General features: G+C 51.7%; 1 protein-coding gene across 2 annotated transcripts in view; it reads right to left on the reverse strand.

The window, feature by feature from the left end:
• The window catches only part of LOC137535685 (disintegrin and metalloproteinase domain-containing protein 9-like), a 166,056-nt gene that overhangs the window by 20,338 nt on the left and 132,946 nt on the right, over window positions 1-12,772 (reverse strand). The window lies entirely within an intron of this gene.

Here is a 12,772-nt window from a genome sequence, read left to right on the forward strand (position 1 = left end):
AAATATGGCTTTCTAAAGGCTGACTGAATACTGGAACGCCTACAGACCTTCCAGGAGAAGAAGCAACACAGGAGAAAGCAGGAGCCCCCTCGGCATAACTAGAAATCACTGCCCCCCCCCCTCCTGCGAAAATTTGGATGCCCCCCTCGCCGGGGCCAGCTCAGATGCATTTTGTTTTGGGGAGCAGGAGGGCTCGCAGAATGAGGGGAGAGCATTGGCCCCCAAATCGGCGGGAGGGGGGCACTCCCCTCTCCTCCCTCACCTCTCCCCTCAGCACTCCCCCTCCAGCATTAAAAGGCGGTCCATTAAGGAGGTCCAATGTCTAAGCGTCTGACACTACTTCCTGATAAACAGGAAGTAGCGGGTGGCACTTAGACATCAGAAGTCTGTGGTGGAAGCATGGTATGCTTGAGTTCCTGCCCACCGCTGCTCCTACCGCCGATTAATGCTGGAAGGGGGGCTCTGAGGGGAGAGCATGAGGTGAGGGGGGGGGGGGAGGAAGGAAATAAAAAGATGGTCTTCACAAACCAGGTGGTGGAACGTCAACCACGGTGAAGGCTTGGACGAGGTGGGCTTGACCTCTCTTTATATGCTAGCAGGTTCGATCATTTTCCAGAAAAAGTTATATACAGCAAAGTCCCCAGTATCCGGCACCAGCGAGGGATTGCCTGATGCCGGATACGTGTACTTGCTGGTTGTTTGATCAATTGGCTAAAAAAGCACAAATCTCCTCCACATCTTCTTCTTCTAACCATCCTGTAGCTCCTATCGGCTCTCCGGCATCCTCCATGTACGGCTTCCTGCGTGTTACCTTACCTGACCTGCGTCAGGTCACGTGACCCGTTGGGAGCCATGCACGGAAAGTCGGTAGGAGCTGCAGGTGCTAGAGGCTCGGTGAGTATGCCCTGCAACCCCCCCAAAAAAACTAACTGGCATGCCTGAAGGGGATAACGGGTACAGTGCTTTGGGGAGTTTGCAGGGCATCGCAGGGTGGAAAATACTTACCAAGCCACCAAGTGCCAGCCTATACGCAGCAGCAGCTCCCTTCGGCTTTCCAGCATCCATGCAGGACTCCTGGCTTGTCACCTGACCTGATGCAGGTCAGATGACACGCTGGGACCTCTACACAAAGAATATTGGAAAGCCGCTAGGAGCTACAGGAGGGGTAGAAGACGGTGCCTGGAAGCTTGGTTTATGCTTTTTCAGCCGGCTGCTTAAAGTGAATCTCCAGACTAAAAACCTACTCAGCAGCACTGGAAAGGCTTGGTGTTTCTTTAACAGTTTCACAGCATCAGTACTTCGTTTTTCTTAACCAAGCTTCATTTTTAGCTACACAGAAGCTATGCTCTGCCTGATCAAAGAAAACTACCCGGGTATTTTCCCCCTGATGCTGTGCAAAGCATGAAGGGATTTCTGATGTTGTTCTCCTTACCATGGTTGCTCATCACAAGCTTGTGATCACGGATTGCCCGTAATCACAAGCATTTTTTGGCTTCGAATTCGGAAACCGTGATCAGTAGTCAAAAGCCAAGGCAGCTAAGAGAAAAAGTAGCTTGCTTAGGGATTTGTAGCTCTCTCTCTAGCAGGGATGGTCACCGCTTTAATTGTATTTTCCAATTCTGGGCAGAAATTGGTCATTCTGTTCCGTTTGGTCGGAACGGAATTGCTTTTTCAATCCGGCGGAATTCCGAAATTGCCTGTGAAATTCCGCCGGTATCCGTTGATGGTTTTAAGCTGAAAATTCAGTTCAATGGCAGAGAGCGAGAGAGAGAGAGAGAGAGAGAGAGATGGGGAAAGAGAGAGAGAGAATTTTTCTTTCGGGTATATCACAATGGTACATGCTAGGTTGACCTGGGTTCAATACCTGGCCAATGTATGTGAGTTGGCTTTTGACATCCTACAAATCCCTAAGCAAGCTCATTTTTCTCTTCTCTTCTCTTCTCTTTTTATCACAATGATACATGCTAGGCTGGCTTCAGCATGTAGTGTTGGTGGTGGTATAGCGGTGAGGATAGCTGCCTTCCAAGCAGTTGACCTGGGTTCAATTCCTGGCCAATGTATGTGAGCTGGCTTTTGACATCCTACAAATCCCTAAGCAAGCTCATTTTTCTCTTCTCTTCTCTTCTCTTTTTATCACAATGATACATGCTAGGCTGGCTTCAGCATGTAGCGTTGGTGGTGGTATAGCGGTGAGGATAGCTGCCTTCCAGTTGACCTGGGTTCGATTCCTGGCCAATGTATGTGAGCTGGCTTTTGACATCCTACAAATCCCTGGAAGACAAGACAGGAGGAGGAGGACAGTTTGGGTGGTTTTTGAAGTCTCTGGAGCTGAAATTTCTATTTTGCTGCAGAAATTGGTTTGTTGGAAATTTTGCATTCCACGGAAATTCACATTATTCTGCGGAAATTCCGCTATAGCAATATAGCAATTCCGTTCCGCTGCAGCAGAACGGAATCATCAAATTCGGAATTGCGGAAAACGAAATTCCGAAGAATTTTTTGAGCATCCCTACTCAGCAGCAGCGTAAAGGGCCGCCACTGCCAAGCACTGCTGGAGATGGTCAGCCTGGGGAAGACCAAACTGACGGCAGCCAATGTTCTTCAGAACATCAGGGAGCAGGAGAAGAGGTGGCTGACCCCCAGAGGCCTCAGACTTGGATTGGTGGTGTCTGACAATGCAGCCAACCTGCTGGCTGCCATCGCCAGGGGACACTTGACCCACGTCCCCTGTTTGGCCCACGTCCTGAACCTGTTGGTGCAGAAGTTCCTGAGCACCTACCCGGGGATGGACAATCTGTTGGAAGTGGCAAAGAAAAGTGTGGGTCATTTTCGCCGCTGCCTCAGCAAACCTGGCTGACCTGCAGCAGTGCGAGGGCCTGCCATGACACCGGCTTTTCATCGATGTGCAAACTCGCTGGAATTCCACCCTGGTGATGTTGGAGCGGCTGCTTGAGCAGAGGATGGTCATCAGCTTTTTCCGGCTCCACCAACCTCCAGGCCCTGACATGCACAGTGGGGGCAGATGCAGCAGGTGTGCTTGGTGTTGGCTCCCTTCCTGCAGGGAACCAACATGGTGAGCCGGGAACAGGCATCCCTCTGCGAGTGGGTGCCCATGGTTTGTCTGCTGGACAGGGCCCTGTTTGATCTGATGGAAGCAGGAGAGGAGGCCCTGACCCAGCTGGATCAGCAGCCGACTGCCCAGTCCACCTCTCAGGAAGACTTTTAGTTGTTGGAGGTCCCTGACCTTGATGTTGAGGTGCAACAGGAGAGCACAGCTGCAGTGGTGTGAGGATGGAGAGGGCAGGTCGAAACTCAGGGGTAGAGTTGGGCCGAACGGTTCGCCGGCGAACGTGGTTCGCGCGAACGTAGGTGGTTCGCGTGCGGGTCCCGCACGCGAACCTTTTGCGGAAGAAGTTCGGTTCACCCCATAATGCACTGAGGGTCAACTTTGACCCTCTACGTCACAGTCAGCAGGCCCAGTGTAGCCAATTAGGCTACACTAGCCCCTGGAGCCCCACCCCCCCTTATATAAGGCAGGCAGCGGCGGCCATTACGGCCACTCGTGTGCCTGCATTAGTGAGAGTAGGGCGAGCTGCTGCAGTCTCTCATATAGGGAAAGATTAGTTAGGCTTAACTTCTTCCTGGCTGCATACCTGTTCTGTTCAGTGAGCCCTCAGCCCACTGCATACCTGTACTGTGATCCTGCCACTGCATACCTGTTCAGTGATCCTGCCACTGCATACCTGTTCAGTGATCCTGCCACTGCATACCTGTTCTGTTCAGTGAGCCCTCAGCCCACTGCATACCTGTACTGTGATCCTGCCACTCCATACCTGTTCAGTGATCCTGCCACTGCATACCTGTTCAGTGATCCTGCCACTGCATACCTGTTCTGTGAACCCGCCACTGTATACCTGTTCTGTTCAGTGGACCCGCCACTGTATACCTGTTCTGTGAACCCGCCACTGTATACCTGTTCTGTTCAGTGGACCCGCCACTGTAAACCTGTTCTGTTCAGTGGACCCGCCACTGTATACCTGTTCTGTTCAGTGGACCCGCCACTGTATACCTGTTTAGTGAGCACGCCACTGCATACCTATTGTGTTCAGTGATCCTGCCACTGCATACCTGTTCTGTGAACCCGCCACTGTATACCTGTTCTGTTCAGTGGACCCGCCACTGTATACCTGTTCTGTGAACCCGCCACTGTATACCTGTTCTGTTCAGTGGACCCGCCACTGTATACCTGTTTAGTGAACACGCCACTGCATACCTATTGTGTTCAGTGATCCTGCCACTGCATACCTGTTCTGTGAACCCGCCACTGTATACCTGTTCTGTTCAGTGGACCCGCCACTGTATACCTGTTCTGTGAACCCGCCACTGTATACCTGTTCTGTTCAGTGGACCCGCCACTGTATACCTGTTCTGTTCAGTGGACCCGCCACTGTATACCTGTTCTGTGAACCCGCCACTGTATACCTGTTCTGTTCAGTGGACCCGCCACTGTATACCTGTTTAGTGAACACGCCACTGCATACCTATTGTGTTCAGTGATCCTGCCACTGCATACCTGTTCTGTGAACCCGCCACTTCATACCTGTTCTGTTCAGTGGACCCGCCACTGTATACCTGTTCTGTGAACCCGCCACTGTATACCTGTTCTGTTCAGTGGACCCGCCACTGTATACCTGTTCTGTGAACCCGCCACTGTATACCTGTTCTGTTCAGTGGACCCGCCACTGTATACCTGTTCTGTTCAGTGGACCCGCCACTGTATACCTGTTCTGTTCAGTGGACCCGCCACTGTATACCTGTTCTGTTCAGTGGACCCGCCACTGTATACCTGTTCTGTTCAGTGGACCCGCCACTGTATACCTGTTCTGTGAACCCGCCACTGTATACCTGTTCTGTTCAGTGGACCCGCCACTGTATACCTGTTTAGTGAACACGCCACTGCATACCTATTGTGTTCAGTGATCCTGCCACTGCATACCTGTTCTGTGAACCCGCCACTGTATACCTGTTCTGTTCAGTGGACCCGCCACTGTATACCTGTTCTGTGAACCCGCCACTGTATACCTGTTCTGTTCAGTGGACCCGCCACTGTATACCTGTTCTGTTCAGTGGACCCGCCACTGTATACCTGTTCTGTTCAGTGGACCCGCCACTGTATACCTGTTCTGTTCAGTGGACCCGCCACTGTATACCTGTTCTGTGAACCCGCCACTGTATACCTGTTCTGTTCAGTGGACCCGCCACTGTATACCTGTTTAGTGAACACGCCACTGCATACCTATTGTGTTCAGTGATCCTGCCACTGCATACCTGTTCTGTGAACCCGCCACTGTATACCTGTTCTGTTCAGTGAACCCACCGCATCAGTGCACATACCTGTGCAGTTAAGTGAACCCACCTACCTACGTGAGTGCACGCAGTGTGATATACCACTCCGTGCATACCCAATATGGACAAAACAGGTAGAGGAAGAGGAAGAGGTAATGGCAGAGGCAGAGGAAGGCCACCCGGCAGGTCTGCGCGAGGTCGTGTAAATGTAATTTCATGTGGACCTGGCCCACAGTACAGTGCTCGGAAGAAGGCACGTCCCATCACCTCCCAAGATTGTCAGGACGTGGTTGAGTATTTAGCGACACAGAACACCTCATCTTGCTCAGCCACCAGCGCTACTACTAGCACCACTTCCGCTGCATTTGACACTTCGCAAGAATTATTTAGTGTTGAAATCACTGATGCACAGCCATTGTTGTTACAGCCAGATGAATTTTCACCAGCTAATATGTCTGAGTTACGCGGCAACACTATGGATGTAACGTGTCAGGAGGATGAAGGACCTACTGATGGTCAGTGGCGTTGCTAAGGAGCTTTGGGCCCCGATGCAAGTTTTATATGGGGCCCCCCGAGCACTCTATACATAACAATTGATACGACATGCCAAAACCTGCCAATGGCAACTACAGTGTCAGAGATGCAAGAAGAGGCTGGGAAACAGTTTGTTAGTGATTACTACTATTCACAGCATCTATAGAAATGATTATTATGAGCACAGGACCAATAGAGAGGTAATAATGTAGATGAGGGAGAGCCCTTCGGGGCCCCTCTGACCCAAGGGCCCCGATGCGGTCGCTACCTCTGCACCCCCTATTGCTACGCCCCTGCTGATGGTGCAAGTTTGGATTTGTCTGAGGCAAGCGAAGCTGGGCAGGATGACTACGATGATGACGGTAATAGGGATCCTCTGTATGTTCCCAATAGAGGAGATGAAGAGGGGGACAGTTCAGAGGGGGAGTCAGAGAGTAGTAGGAGGAGAGAAGTTGCTGAAAGAAGCTGGGGCAGCTCTTCGTCAGAAACAGCTGGTGGCAGAGTCCGGCACCATGTATCGCCACCTATGTACAGCCAGCCAACTTGCCCTTCAGCATCAGCTGCTGAGGTCCCCATAGTGCCTACATCCCAGGGTGGCTCAGCGGTGTGGAAATTTTTTAATGTGTGTGCCTCAGATCGGACCAAAGCCATCTGTTCGCTCTGCCAACAAAAATTGAGCCGTGGAAAGGCCAACACTCACGTAGGGACAAGTGCCTTACGAAGGCACCTGGAGAAAAGGCACAAACAGCAATGGGATGGCCACCTGAGCAAAAGCAGCAGCAGCACACAAAAGAAAAGTCACCCTCCTTCTCCTCTTCCTCCTTCAGGTGCATCATCTGCTTCTGCCGCTTTCTCCCTTGCACCTTCACAGGCACCCTCCTCCACTCCACCTCTGCCCTTGAGCGGTTCCTGCTCCTCTGCCCACAGCAGCAGTCAGGTGTCCGTGAAGGAAATGTTTGAGCGGAAGAAGCCACTTTTGGCCAGTCACCCCCTTGCCCGGCGTCTGACAGCTGGCGTGGCGGAACTGTTAGCTCGCCAGCTGTTACCATACCGGCTGGTGGACTCTGAGGCCTTCCGTAAATTTGTGGCCATCGGAACACCGCAGTGGAAGATGCCAGGCCGCACTTATTTTTCGAGAAAGGCCATACCCCAACTGCACCGTGAAGTTGAGAGGCAAGTGGTGTCATCTCTTGCGAAGAGCGTTGGGTCAAGGGTACACCTGACCACGGATGGCTGGTCTGCCAAGCACGGGCAGGGCCGCTACATTACCTACACAGCCCATTGGGTGAACCTGGTGGTGAACGATGGCAAGCAGAAAGCGGCGGACCAAATTGTGACACCTCCACGGCTTGCAGGCAGGCCTCCTGCCACCTCCTCTCCTCCTGCTACATGCTCTTCGCTGTCCTCCTCCTCCTCCTTGGCTGAGTGGCAGTTCTCCTCTCCAGCTACACAGCCCCAGCTCCGCAGGGCCTATGCTGCATGCCAGGTACGACGGTGTCACGCCATCTTAGACATGGCTTGTCTCAAAGCGGAGAGTCACACTGGAGCAGCTCTCCTGGCTGCTCTTAAGAAACAGGTGGATGAGTGGCTGACCCCGCACCACCTGGAGATAGGCAACGTGGTGTGCGACAACGGCAGCAATCTGCTTGCCGCTTTGCATATGGGGAAGCTGACACACATACCCTGCATGGCACATGTCATGAATCTAGTGGTTCAAAGATTTGTGGCAAAGTACCCTGGCTTAGCGGATGTCCTGAAGCAGGCCAGGAAGTTCTGTGGGCATTTGAGGCGCTCTTACACAGCCATGGCACGATTTGCAGAAATTCAGCGTAAAAACAACATGCCGGTGAGACGCCTCATTTGCGATAGCCCCACTCGCTGGAACTCGACCCTGCTCATGTTCTCCCGCCTGCTAGAACAGAAGAAAGCCGTCACCCAGTACCTCTACAACTGGAGTAGAACGAAACAGTCTGGGAAGATGGGGATGTTCTGGCCCGACAACTGGACACTGATGAAAAATGCATGCAGGCTCATGCGGCCGTTTGAGGAGGTGACCAACCTGGTGAGCCGCAGTGAGGGCACCATCAGCGACTTAATTCCCTACGCGTACTTCTTGGAGCGTGCTGTGTGTAGAGTGGCGGATGAAGCTGCGAATGAGCGTGACCAGGAACCGTTACGGCAGAAACAGGCATGGGACCAATTTTCATCAGACCCAGCTGTTTCCTCAACACCTGCGGCAGCACAGAGGGGGGAGGAGGAGGAAGAAGAGAGGTCGTGTGCAGAAGACGAGTCAGACTCAGAGGATGATGAGCAAGGTGTTTCTTTGGGGGAGGAGGAGGAGGAGGGGACAGCGGCAGGAGAACAACCGCAGCAGGCGTCGCAGGGGGCTTGTGCTGCTCAACCTTCCCGTGGTATTGTTCGCGGCTGGGGGGAGGAGGTTGACTTACCTGACGTCACTGAGGAAGAGCAAGAGGAGATGGAGGGTACTGGATCCGACTTTGTGCAGATGTCGTCTTTTATGCTGTCCTGCCTGTTGAGGGACCCCCGTATAAAAAACCTCAAGGGGAATGAGCTGTACTGGGTGGCCACACTACTAGACCCTCGGTACAGGCACAAAGTGGCGGACCTGTTACCAACTCACCGGAAGGTGGAAAGGATGCAGCACATGCAGAACCAGCTGTCAACTATGCTTTACAATGCCTTTAAGGGTGATGTGACAGCACAACGCCAGCAAGGTACCACTGCCACTAATCCTCCTCCCGTGTCCACGCAGTCAAAGACAGGACGCTCCAGCGATCTCATGGTGATGTCGGACATGCGGACGTTCTTTAGTCCAACGCCTCGCCGTAGTCCTTCCGGATCCACCCTCCACCAACGCCTCGACCGGCAGGTAGCCGACTACCTGGCCTTAAGTGTGGATGTAGACACTGCTGTGAACAGCGATGAGGAACCCTTGAACTACTGGGTGCGCAGGCTTGACCTGTGGCCAGAGCTGTCCCAATTTGCCATCCAACTTCTCTCCTGCCCTGCCGCAAGCGTCCTCTCAGAAAGGACCTTCAGCGCAGCTGGAGGCATTGTCACAGAGAAGAGAAGTCGCCTAAGTCACAAAAGTGTTAAGTACCTCACCTTTATCAAAATGAATGAGGCATGGATCCCGGAGGGCTGCTGCCCGCCCCAAGACTAAGTCAGTCCCCGCACACACAGCATCTCTGCCTGCACGCCGTGTGACTGGCTGCCTGGCCTGCCCCAAAAAGACTAAGTCGCTCCCAGTCCCTCCACACAGCATGTCTGCCTGCAGGCCGCTTCACTACCTTCTCCGCCACCACCAACAGGGTCCGGGACTCCAGGCGGATTGCTGAATTTTTTAGGCCGCTGCTAGCAGCGGCCGCTGTAATAATTTTTATGGTGCGTGTACATGACTGCCTAATTTTTCTGGCTGCACTTAGTGTTGGGCGAACAGTGTTCGCCACTGTTCGGGTTCTGCAGAACATCACCCTGTTCGGGTGATGTTCGAGTTCGGCCGAACACCTGACGGTGCTCGGCCAAACCGTTCGGCCATATGGCCGAACTAAGAGCGCATGGCCGAACGTTCCCCGAACGTTCGGCTAGCGCTGTGATTGGCCGAACGGGTCACGTGGTTCGGACCCGAACGCGCTCTGATTGGCCGAACGGTCACGTGGTTCGGGTAAATAAATACCCGAACCACGTCATATCTCCGCCATTTGTCTGTGGGTTTAGCTTTGGGTAGGCAGGCAGGGTAGTTCGCGCTCCAGCCACGCTAGCCAGGGTCCCCCCTGTCATTGTGTCACTGCTGGGAACAGTAGTACACCGCTTGCTCAGCCACACTATATAGCATTCTGTTTACTGCCACTCTGTGTACCTCGCTCAGCCACACTATATAGCATTCTGTTTACTGCCACTCTGTGTCTGCTGGGAATAGTAGTACACCGCTTGCTCAGCCACACTATATAGCATTCTGTTTACTGCCACTCTGTGTACCTCGCTCAGCCACACTATATAGCATTCTGTTTACTGCCACTCTGTGTCTGCTGGGAATAGTGGTACACCGCTCGCTCAGCCACACTATATAGCATTCTGTTCACTGTTCTGTGTCTGCTTGGAATAGTGGTACACCGCTCGCTCAGCCACACTATATAGCATTCTGTTTACTGTTCTGTGTCTGCTGGGAATAGTGGTACACCGCTCGCTCAGCCACACTATATAGCATTCTGTTTACTGTTCTGTGTCTGCTGGGAATAGTGGTACACCGCTCGCTCAGCCACACTATATAGCATTCTGTTCACTGTTCTGTGTCTGCTGGGAATAGTGGTACACCGCTCGCTCAGCCACACTATATAGCATTCTGTTCACTGTTCTGTGTCTGCTGGGAATAGTGGTACACCGCTCGCTCAGCCACACTATATAGCATTCTGTTTACTGTTCTGTGTCTGCTGGGAATAGTGGTACACCGCTCGCTCATCCACACTATATAGCATTCTGTTCACTGTTCTGTGTCTGCTGGGAATAGTGGTACACCGCTCGCTCAGCCACACTATATAGCATTCTGTTTACTGTTCTGTGTCTGCTGGGAACAGTAGTACACCGCTCGCTCAGCCAGAGTATATAGCATTGTGTTTACTGCCACTCTGTGTACACCGCTCAGCCAGACTATATACCATTGTTTACTGACACTCTGTGTACACCGCTCAGCCAGACTATATACCATTGTTTACTGACACTCTGTGTACACCGCTCAGCCAGACTATATACCATTGTTTACTGCCACTCTGATTCTGCTGGGAACAGTAGTACACCGCTCGCTCAGCCAGACTATATAGCATTGTGTTTACTGCCACTCTGTGTACACCGCTCAGCCAGACTATATACCATTGTTTACTGACACTCTGTGTACACCGCTCAGCCAGACTATATACCATTGTTTACTGACACTCTGTGTACACCGCTCAGCCAGACTATATACCATTGTTTACTGCCACTCTGATTCTGCTGGGAACAGTAGTACACCGCTCGCTCAGCCAGACTATATACCATTGTTTACTGACACTATATAGCAGACTATATAGCATTGTGTGTACACCGCTCAGCCAGACTATATACCATTGTTTACTGACACTCTGTGTACACCGCTCAGCCAGACTATATACCATTGTTTACTGAAACTCTGTGTACACCGCTCAGCCAGACTATATACCATTGTTTACTGCCACTCTGATTCTGCTGGGAACAGTAGTACACCGCTCGCTCAGCCAGACTATATACCATTGTTTACTGACACTATATAGCAGACTATATAGCATTGTGTGTACACCGCTCAGCCAGACTATATACCATTGTTTACTGACACTCTGTGTACACCGCTCAGCCAGACTATATACCATTGTTTACTGAAACTCTGTGTACACCGCTCAGCCAGACTATATACCATTGTTTACTGCCACTCTGATTCTGCTGGGAACAGTAGTACACCGCTCGCTCAGCCAGACTATATACCATTGTTTACTGACACTATATAGCAGACTATATAGCATTGTGTGTACACCGCTCAGCCAGACTATATACCATTGTTTACTGACACTCTGTGTACACCGCTCAGCCAGACTATATACCATTGTTTACTGAAACTCTGTGTACACCGCTCAGCCAGACTATATACCATTGTTTACTGCCACTCTGATTCTGCTGGGAACAGTAGTACACCGCTCGCTCAGCCAGACTATATACCATTGTTTACTGACACTATATAGCAGACTATATAGCATTGTGTGTACACCGCTCAGCCAGACTATATACCATTGTTTACTGACACTCTGTGTACACCGCTCAGCCAGACTATATACCATTGTTTACTGAAACTCTGTGTACACCGCTCAGCCAGACTATATACCATTGTTTACTGCCACTCTGATTCTGCTGGGAACAGTAGTACACCGCTCGCTCAGCCAGACTATATACCATTGTTTACTGACACTATATAGCAGACTATATAGCATTGTGTGTACACCGCTCAGCCAGACTATATACCATTGTTTACTGACACTCTGTGTACACCGCTCAGCCAGACTATATACCATTGTTTACTGCCACTCTGATTCTGCTGGGAACAGTAGTACACCGCTCGCTCAGCCAGACTATATACCATTGTTTACTGACACTCTGTGTACACCGCTCAGCCAGACTATATACCATTGTTTACTGCCACTCTGATTCTGCTGGGAACAGTAGTACACCGCTCGCTCAGCCAGACTATATAGCATTGTGTTTACTGCCACTCTGTGTACACCGCTCAGCCACACTATATAGCATTGCGTACTCTGCCAGTCAGTGTGTATATTGCTGGGATCAGTAATACTCCACTCACCGTCAACCACTATATGAGCTCAACATGAGTTCCCCAGAGACCTCCGCTGTGAGCAGCACTCCCAACAACAGCAACAGCCAACGCCCCACGCAAGCTATAACATCCACCCCAGCAGCCAGTGGTCAGCAGCAGCCCTCCCCGGAGGAGAACGTTGTGTCCATCAGTCCGTCGCCAGAGCGATTAATGAGGGCTGCCATTGAGGAGATGATGGGGCCTGATGTGGAGGAGGAGGTCTGGCTCAGGCCAGCATCCCAAGTTAATGTTGAGGACGATGAGGGGTCTGTGTCTGGGGATGTTGGGGTGGCAGAGGTGGTGGGTGGGTCAGACTCAGGAGAAGAGTTGTATGATGAGGATGATGATCGGGACCATCTGTATGTGCCTCAGAGTCCGACCCCGGAAAACATGTTGTATCGTGTGTTTAGGTACTAAAATCTGCGTTCCCTCCCAGTAGTGTTGGGCGAACAGTGTTTGCCACTGTTCGGGTTCTGCAGAACATCACCCTGTTCGGGGTGA

This window comes from Hyperolius riggenbachi, chromosome 10, assembly GCF_040937935.1.
Source record: "Hyperolius riggenbachi isolate aHypRig1 chromosome 10, aHypRig1.pri, whole genome shotgun sequence".
Taxonomy (NCBI): domain Eukaryota; kingdom Metazoa; phylum Chordata; class Amphibia; order Anura; family Hyperoliidae; genus Hyperolius; species Hyperolius riggenbachi.